Here is a 9,429-nt window from a genome sequence, read left to right as displayed (position 1 = left end):
TATGCAGAATTGGGATTAAGCAGCTTTGAGAGGAGGGGATCACCTGTGGGAAGAGATGGACCCGGGGAAGGGGTGTGCCATGAGATTCCCTTTTCTGAGCTGGTTTTAAACAGAGGCAGGTACAGAATGAAAAGGACAAAATGGTACTAGCAAATCCACTGGGGGGGGGGCAACATAATCTACTCCTACTCCAAGGCTTTAGCACATTTTGCACTCATTGTCTAAAAAATTCTTTCCCCATCTAACTCTGTGGGTCGTTGCCTCATCCTTTTCAGAACTTGGCTGAAATGTCACCTTTTCAGTGAAGCCTTCAATGACTGCTCCATTTAAAACTGCAATCTCTCCCATGCTCAGCATTCTCCACCCCCCTGCCTTACATCATTTTTTTTTCTAAAGCACATATCTCCGTATGCCATACTCTAAGTTTAACTGAATGGTTTGTTTAATGTTGGTCTCCACCCACTAAAATGACCAGCTTCAGGAGGTCAGGGACTCTTGTTTACTTTGCATCTCTGGAATCACTGAGATTGCCTGGCACATAGTAGGAGCTCCAAAAATACTTGTTGAAAGAACAAGGGACCTAAAGGCCCAGCTCTCATGTGATCATTAGCCTTGGAAATGCAGGAGGACCCAATTCTGGTGGGAGAGTGAAAAAAAGATTATACACTAACTTGATAGCAGGAAACTTGAGGCCACATTTTGTGACTAGAAAATGTTTAAAGAAGACAAATAGCAAAGCAATTTGTCTTCCAGAGAGGATAATTCAGAATATTAATGGGGCTGCTGATAAATTCGTTGAGAAAATGAAGGATGCACTCGCAGTGTTTGTGCAGGTGGAGATTGATGAAAAGAGAGCTGGTTTGGAGGGACGTCAGTGTGTCTGAAAAATCAGGCAGGCTGTGATTTGGTTTAGGTGGGCATAATGACCTCTCCTATATACTCAAGGTGGTTATAAGTGGTAGGTCAGTCTTGGTTTCTTAAAGTGCTTTTTAAAAATGATCTCTATAATTCAGAGAAATTAGGATTAGAACAGAGAAATTACCTGAGTTGATAAAATGAAGAGAATGAATATGCTGGATTCACTAGAACTTGAAATTAAGTTGTTGTAGAGAAAATGCAATTTTCAGAATGACATAATTTTAAAAAAATGATTTAAGGATACATTGAAATATATGGAAAACTCAGTTTAATGTGAAATTTTTTATTGAAGAGTTGTAAAGTGATGCAACCCAGTTGTGCAACCCAAGTTTCCCTCTTGGATTCTCAGAAGGTCTGGTTGGCTCATGGACTTCCTGGAAGTGTAACTTTGCACACTGGGAAGTCAAGTGGATGTCCAGGACCCCATGTGAGGTGGTCATTGCATGGTCCTAGGAAAAGATTTGTATGTGGTGTGAAGTCCAGGAGGCAACGCTTGATTTAATTCTGTTCAAATGATGAGCTGACCAACATAATCTGTATTTAAAAGCTTATTTTCTAAAGCACCAATGACTGCATACTGTTTGCATACATTCCTTTACTTCTTTTTCTGGAGAGTTTGTATAATTGTACCTTCTCAACAGGAGTAATATCTGTCTTATCTTTCCATGGGCTGATCATTTTCCATGTTGCTTTCATTTCTGGGTCTTGTCAGTAACACAGTTTGGTCAGTGAAGCTGACCCAGGGCTGCTCCTTTGTTCCCTGGAGATGATCTTCCACTCTTCTCCCCTCCCTATTTTCTAAAAAAGAAATACCTGATTTGTCCAGCTTGGTTAAGGGAATATAGGACCTCTGACCCAGTGGGGGGAGGTAATTCTCCCCAAAGAAATCAAGAATATGAAATAGATAGTGGGCAATGAAAAAGTAGCCAATATCCAAAAACTGATGGATTAAGAGAGCACTAAAATGTAAGTAAACTGCTATGCCCCTGTATGTGGCCATAGCAGTTTAATTTCTGTGCCTGACATTTAATTTTGGATACTTCTAGCCCCTTGATGTTTTCTTCCGTAGTTTATCAGAGTGCTGGTAGACAATTAGTTGACTTTTTTTTTGATGTCTCGTGTGATGAGATTATTGGCTCTATAAATCTCCTGTCTGCTAACCTGTATCTTGTAGGTGAATGAAAATAGGATTTGGAGTAAAACTACTTAGGTAGGAAGTTATTAAACAGTATTCTAGAATTACCACTTGTAGTAGTTTTAATGTTGTAGCTTTATTGGCATATTTTCATCATGATACTTCCCAGTGGGAGACCTGTTTTCAGCTTGATCCATATTTAGGAAGAGACATCCTACCATAAGGTTTTTTTGTTGTTGTTAGTTTTGCTGTAATAATGCTGTGTAACAAATAACTCCCCAAATCGCAGTGGCTAGCAACATTTATTTCTCACTCATTGGTCTGAAGATCCAGTAGCTCTGATGGGCTCTGCTATGCTTGGTTGGGCTTAGATGGGATAGACTGTAAGAGGATGGACGAAGGTAGTATGAGGCTGGCGAGCTCCCCAAACGCTCAAGTGCCAAGCATTTGCTGATTCCACCCTGTGCCTGGCTGGGCATTGCCACCTCTCCCTGGGCCAGCACCAACCATGTACCTCTTGGCAGAGGCCACAATTGATTGACTTGCTGTTGAGCTTCCATTCTTTGGCATGGCTGCATTTTGATGGCAGAGGGAGCAGTTATGCCCAGAGCCCGGTGTATTGGCATCACCAGTCTGACCTGGGCACCAAGTGCTGCATGACATGACACATGGCACAGGGAGAACTGCCCAGCATGGAAGATTCTCAGGGGCTGCTAGAGTCATCCCTGATGGCATCAGGCCTTCCAGCCGCTCAGAGGATGAGGAGTCACTGGCAGGGCAGAAGCGGGCCTCCTCACAGGCTTTGGGCACCATCCCTAAACGGAGAAGCTCCTCCAGGTTCAAGAGAAAGAAGTTTGATGGTGAGCTGGTGGAGAGCAGCCTGGCTAAGTCCTCTACCCGGGCGAAGGGGGCCAGTGGGGTGGAACCAGGGTGCTGTTCTGGGAGTGAACCCTCCTGCAGTGAGAAGAAGGTGTCTAAAGCCCCCAGCACCCCTGTGCCACCCAGCCCAGCCCCAGCCCCTGGGCTCACCAAGCATGTGAAGAAGAGCAAACAGCCACTCCAGGTGACCAAGGATCTGGGCCACTGGAAGCCATCAGATGGCCTCCTGCTCATCGATGCCGTATTGCAGGCCAATGACCTGACATCTGTCCACCTGGTTGTGAAGTTCAGCTGCTGCTTCACCCTGCGGGAAGTCCAGGAGCACTGGTACGCCCTGCTCTACGATCCTGTCATCTCCAAGCTGGCCTGCCAGGCCATGAGACAGCTGCACCCAGAGGCCATTGCCGCCACCCAGAGCAAGGCCCTGTTTAGTAAGGCTGAAGAGCAGCTGCTGAGCAAAGTGGGATCAACCAGCCAGCCCACCTTGGAGACCTTCCAGGACCTGCTGCACAGACACCCCGATGCCTTCTACCTGGCCCGTACTGCCAAGGCTCTGCAGGCCCAGTGGCAGCTCGTGAAGCCATATTACCTGTTGGAGGACCAGACAGCCACTGCCCAAGGGGGACCAAGTGCTGAACTTCTCCATCGCAGAGGACTTGATTGGTGACAGTAAGCTCAGTGACATGTGAGATGAAGTCCTAGAGCATGAGCTGACAGTGGCTGACTGACGCCAGAAACAAGAGATTCGGCAGCTGGAACAGGAACTGCATAAGTGGCTGGTGCTAGTAGATAGCATCACAAGCATGAACTCTCCGGACTTTGACAACCAGACCCTGGCAGTGCTGTGGGGCCGCATGATGCGATGCACTTGAGAAAGATCACCCTAGGCAGAGCAACTGAGGATAACCAGATTGACGCAGACCTGTCTCTGGAGGGTCTGGCCTGGAAGATCTCCCAGAAGGAAGGTGTCATCGAGCTGAGAAATAATGGTGATTTCTTCATTGCCATTGAGGCCCGGTGGCCCATCTACATCAATGGATGACCTGTGCTCTGTGGTTCCAAATGGCGCCTTAGCAACAGCTCCATGGTGGAGATTGCCAGCCTGTAATTCGTCTTCCTCATCTACAAGGACCTCATTGCCCTTATTCAGGCCGAGGCTGCCAAGATCACGCCACAGTGAGAAGTGGTGGCAGGACCCATGGGCTCTCTCTGGCCTCAGTTTCCCCTGCCATCCCAGACCCCTAGAGCTTGGAACTCAGGCTATTGGAAAAACCAGAGGGGGCTGAGGGAGATTCAGCTCCTGGCCCCTTGATCTGAGCCTCTGTGGGAGGGTGGAGCTGGCCCTGGGGAAGCCCCTAGAGGCTGGGACCCTCAGGCTTCCTTAGTGCCAGAGCCCCTCCCCTTCTCTCTCTGCAGAGGACCCTACCCTTTCCCCCAGATTCCCACCTTTGCCTGGTGTCTCCAGCTGATTAGCTTCAGACGTTTCCTTTATTATTTTTCTTCTGTAAATACAAAGCACTGAGTTCCAAAGTAAAAAAAACAAAACAAAAAGATACATTGAGAGTGATAATCCATACTCCAGAATATGGTTACATGTAAAACAAATATATAAAATACACATATATTATATTATTCACGTATAAAATAAACAAGATGTAATAAACTGATATTTTGTGGTTCTAATATCTACCTTCCAACTTTGTAATGCAATGAACTAAGAAAGTCCCACCAGGTGGGAATTGTCTCACTTCTAGTCTTGTCCAGACCATCACTTTCATTGTCTTGGTTCTGTATGTGGACTGATCAGCCCTTGATTCTTAATGACCTTCCATAGTAGTCAGTCTCTGCATTGGCAGGGTTGCCTCCTTATACATTAAGATTCTTATACTCAATGTAGATAATTCTCAATATATCTGTCTATAGTTTAAGGAAATAAAGAGTTTACATCAGCTCTATTCTTTTTCTCTCTTGCTATCCTTAAATGGCATTTTACTCAGACATATTTCTTGAATGCCTATGCAGGGTAGTGTGTGAGCTAGTGGATGAATTAGATATGGTTCTTGCACTTGTCACATTCACAACTCCTCCATAAATAAAGGCCCTGCTGGAACAGAAGGCACGTTGGTCTTCTTCAATATGCCACCTTCTAAATGCCTGAGAATCACTTGAGAAATGATCTCTCTGTGCATTGGAGTTTCTTCTCTGCTTGTAGGGGGCTTGGGATGGGAAAATACTCCTCCCTTCTTAGGACAGTTTGTGTGGGACATTAATGAGATTCCTTTGGTATGTTTGAGATAGGTGGTTGTTTATAGTTTAAATATTTCTTATGTGCCTATGTAGAATAGAATTCCTCTTTATTCCCTAAACTTAAACACTGTTAATAAGTGGACTCCATAGAAAGGAAGATGACTTTTTGAAAAGCAGTTGATCCTTGAACAATGTAGGGGTTAAGAGTGCCCACTCTCCCCACAGTTGAAAAACTACAGATAATTTATAGTCCCTTTCTGTATATAGTATGTGGTTCTTCCATATCTGTGGTTCTGCATCTGCTGATTCAACTAACCAACTATTGTGTAGTACTGAAGTATTTACTATTGAAAAAAAAATCTGCATCTAAGTGGAACTGCATATAAGTACAGTTCAAACCTGTGTTGCTCAAGAGTCAATATACTATGTCCTAGGTTGTTAATTATATCTTGGCTTTCTCCTCTGTGCTGGAGTACAAATTACCAGGTGGAAGAAGGGTAGAGTAGCTCATTGAAATTCTTTTAAAGGAAAATAAAGCCCATGTGCAACCACTAGACTATTAAAATGTGTTCTTATTAAGAAATGAGGATTTGAATAAAAGTTCAAATTTTTTTAAAAAGCCAAATTTGAAAAATTGAAGGTAAAATGGAAGAGTATCTTCAAAAATGTTCTGGAAGTTTCTAGTTGTATTATTCCAAATTGGTGATGTTAATATTTTAAAATAATAATACCTGCGTGGTTTATTATTCTCCAGGGATACTCTGATCATTGGAGTTGTGCTATTTATTTATTAGATAGTGTTGGAAGTGAATTGAGAGGTACTGAGAAAATTGAAGAGTTGCTGAATTTTCCCTGAGGGTTCCATGTTTGTGCATACAAAATGGCTTTAGTCACTTATTCATTTTTCTCCCTACCTTACTGCCAAATGCCTACTTTGTGTTTGTACAAATTTTTGTTTCTCAAGAAAAAATCTATTTCTGAACAATATCATATTGTATCTCCAAACTTGTCTTAAAGAGTTTTCTCTTAATTTTCAGTATGCATAATTTCACTTCTCTTTTTTCACTGCCAATATCTTAACTGAAATTTTAATACTCTCTTAGTTTTTCACTGTTCATCAGTTTATTGTCCTAAAAAACATGGATTCGATCCCTGGTGCTCTACAGAAACTACAAGTGATTGTTCCATTGCCTCAAACAAAACGTGGCTTTTTCTTTCAACAGTATTGTATTGTCTATTGTTGCACAATAAATTATCACAAACTTAGTGGCTTAAAACAACACACAATTTATTATCCCACCATTTCTGTGGGCCAGGAATTTTGAGCACTGCTGAAACGTGGTCTTTGCTTCAGGATGTCTCAGAAGGCTGCAGTGAAATCATTGGTCAGGGTTGGGATCTCATCTGAAGGTTCAACTGGGTTTGCATACTTACTGGCAGGATTTAGTTTCTTGAGGCTATTGATCCAGAGGCTTCAGTTCTTTGCTGGGCTGTTGACCACTTTCTTTTTTTTTTTTAATTTTTTTAACATCTTTATTGGAGTATAATTGCATTACAATGGTGTGTTAGTTTCTGCTTTATAACAAAGTGAATCAGTTATACATACACATATATCCCCATATCTCTTCCCTCTTGCATCTCCCTCTCTCCCATCCTCCCTATCCCACCCCTCTGGGTGGTCACAAAGCACTGAGCTGATCTCCCTGTGCTATGTTGCTGCTTCCCACTAGCTATCTGTTTTACATTTGGTAGAGTATATATGTCCATGCCACTCTCTCATTTTGTCCCAGTTTACCCTTCCCCCTCCCCTGTGTCCTCAAGTCCATTCTCTAGGAGGTCTGCATCTTTACTCCTGTCTTGCCCCTAGGTTCTTCATGACCATTTTTTTTTAAGATTCCATATATATGTGTTAGCATACGTTATTTGTTCTTCTCTTTCTGACTTACTTCAGTATGTCTGACAGACTCTGGGTCCATCCACCTCACTACAGATAACTCAATTTCGTTTCTTTTTATGGCTGAGTAATATTCCATTGTATATATGTGCCACATCTTCTTTATCCATTCATCCAATGATGGACACTTAGGTTGCTTCCATGTCCTGGCTATTGTAAATAGTGCTTCAATGAACACTGTGGTATATGACTCTTTGAATTATGGCTTTCTGAGGGTATATGCCAAGTAGTGGGATTAGTAGGTCATATGGTAGTTCTACTTTTAGTTTTTTAAGGAACCTCCATCCTGTTCTCCATAGTGTCTGTATCAATTTATATTCCCACCAACAGTGCAAGAGGGTTCCCTTTTCTCCACACCCTCTCCAGCATTTACTGTTTGTAGATTTTTTGATGCTGGCCATTCTGACTGGTGTGAGATGATATCTCATTGTAGTTTTGATTTGCATTTCTCTAATGATTAATGATGTTGAGCATTCTTTCATGTGTTTGTTGACAATCAGTATACCTTCTTTGGAGAAATGTCTATTTAGGTCTTCTGCCCATCTTTGGATTAGGTTGTTTGTTTTTTTGATATTGAGCTGCATGAGCTGCTTGTACATTTTGGAGATTAATCCTTTGTCAGTTGCTTCATTTACAAATATTTTCTTCCATTCTGAGGGTTGTCTTTTCATCTTGTTTATGGTTTCCTTTGCTGTGCAAAAGCGTTTAAGTTTCATTAGGTTCCATTTGTTTATTTTGGTTTTTATTTCCATTTCTCTAGGAGGTGGGTCAAAAGGATCTTGCTGTGATTTATGTCATAGAGTGTTCTGCCTATATTTTCCTCTAAGAGTTTCATAGTGTCTAGCCTTACATTTAAGTGTTTAATCCATTTTGAGTTTATTTTTGTGTATGGTGTTAGGAAGTGTTCTAATTTCATTCTTTTACATGTAGCTGTCCAGTTTTCCCAGCACCACTTATTGAAGAGGGTGTCTTTTCTCCATTGCATATTCTTGCATCCTTTACCAAAGATAAGGTGACCATAGGTGCGTGGGTTTATCTCTGGGTTTTCTGTCCTCTTCCATTGATCTGTATTTTTGTTTTTCTGGCAGTACCATACTGTCTTGATTACTGTAGCTTTGTAGTATAGTCTGAAGTCGGTAAGACTGATTCCTCCAGCTCCGTTTTTCTTTCTCAGGATTGCTTTGGCTATTCGGGGTCTTCTGTGTTTCCATGCAATTTGTGAAATTTTTTCTTCTAGTTGTGTGAAAAATGCCATTGGCAGTTTGATAGAGATTGCACTGAATCTGTATATTGCTTTGGGTAGTAGAGTCATTTTCACAATGTTGATTCTTCCAATGCAAGAACATGGTATATCTCTCCATCTGTTGGTATCATCTTTAATTTCTTCCTTCAGGGTCTTATAGTTTTCTGCATACAGGTCTTTTTCCTTAGGTAGGTTTATTCCTAGGTATTTTACTGTTTTTGTTGCAGTGGTAAATGGGAGTATTTCTTTAATTTCACTTTCAGCTTTTTCATCATTAGTGTATAGGAATGCAGGAGATTTCTGTGCATTAATTTTGTATCCTGCTACTTTACCAAATTCATTGATTAGCTCTAGTAGTTTTCTGGTAGCACCTTTAGGATTCTCTATGTATAGTACCATGTCATCTACAAATAGTGACAGCTTTACTTCTTCTTTTCTGATTTGCATTCCTTTTATTTCTTTTTCTTCTCTGACTGCTGTGGCTAAAGTTTCCAAAACAATGTCGAATAATAGTGGTGAGAGTGGGCAACCTTGTCTTGTTCCTGATCTTAGTGGAAATGGTTTCAGTTTTTCACCATTGAGGACAATGTTGAATGTGGGTTTGTCATATATGGCCTTTATTTTGTTGAAGTAAGTTCCCTCTACGTGTACTTTCTGGAGAGTTTTCATCATAAATTGGTGTTGAATTTTGTGAAAAGCTTTTTCTGCATCTATTGAGATTATCATATGGTTTTTATTCTTCAATTTGTTAGTGTGGTGTATTACATTGATTGATTTGTGTATATTGAAGAATCCTTGCATTCCTGGGATAAACCCCACTTGATCATAGTGTATGATCCTTTTAATATGCTGTTGGATTCTGTTTGCTAGTATTTTGTTGAGGATTTTTGCATCTATGTTCACCAGTGATATTGGCCTGTAGTTTTCTTTCTTTGTGCCATCTTTGTGTGGTTTGGGTATCAGGGTGATGGTGGCCTTGTAGAATGAGTTTGGGAGTGTTCCTCTCTCTGCTATATATTGGAAGAGTTTGAGAAGGATAGGTGTTAGGTCTTC

At 41.5% G+C, this 9,429-nt stretch overlaps 1 pseudogene; it reads left to right on the top strand.

Moving 5' to 3' along the window:
• The first annotated feature begins 2,714 nt into the window (after positions 1–2,714).
• LOC103068418 (microspherule protein 1 pseudogene) lies at positions 2,715–4,112 on the top strand (annotated as a pseudogene).
• Positions 4,113–9,429: the final 5,317 nt, after the last annotated feature.

This window comes from Lipotes vexillifer, unplaced genomic scaffold (assembly GCF_000442215.2).
Source record: "Lipotes vexillifer unplaced genomic scaffold, Lipotes_vexillifer_v1.1 scaffold1356, whole genome shotgun sequence".
In the NCBI taxonomy this organism is placed as follows: Eukaryota; Metazoa; Chordata; class Mammalia; order Artiodactyla; family Lipotidae; genus Lipotes; species Lipotes vexillifer.
This window is presented reverse-complemented; position numbering and strand designations above follow the sequence as displayed.